Genomic DNA, 593 nt, shown 5'->3' with positions numbered 1-593 from the left:
ACTCTTACATTAGTGATTCTCAACTGGAGGCATATGGCATGTCTGAAGACATTTTTGATTGCCACAGAACTGAGGGTAGGAGGTGGAGGTGTACTACTGGCATCTAGTCAATAGAGCCCTAGGATGCTGCTAAACAACCTATAATGCACAACAAACACCTCCCACAACCAAGAATTATCCAGTTCAAAATGTCATTAGTGTCCCTGTTGATAAACTCTGCCTTACATTAAACTCATGGTCAACTGGACCACCAATACAAGCAGAGTTTACAAACAACCAATGGTCTTCCCACTCTATTATAAAGAGTGAGCAAGCTGCCAGGTGCAGTGGCTCACACCTGTAATCCCAGCACTTTGGGAGGCCAAGGTGGGCAGACTGCTTGAGCCCAGAAGTTCGAAACCAGCCTGGGCAACTGGCAAAATCCCATCTCTACAAAAATATACAATTAGCTGGGTATGGTGGCATGCACCTGTAATCCCAGCAACTTGGGAGGCTGAGGTGAGAGGATCACCTGAGCTGGGGAAGTTGAGGCTGCAGTCAGTTGTGAGTGTGCCGTTGCACTCCAGCCTGGACGAGAGTAATCCCTGTTAAAA

Source organism: Cebus imitator, unplaced genomic scaffold (genome assembly GCF_001604975.1).
Source record: "Cebus imitator isolate Cc_AM_T3 unplaced genomic scaffold, Cebus_imitator-1.0 Scaffold476, whole genome shotgun sequence".
In the NCBI taxonomy this organism is placed as follows: domain Eukaryota; kingdom Metazoa; phylum Chordata; class Mammalia; order Primates; family Cebidae; genus Cebus; species Cebus imitator.
The sequence above is the reverse complement of the archived record's forward strand: the minus strand, read 5'-3'. Positions refer to the sequence as shown.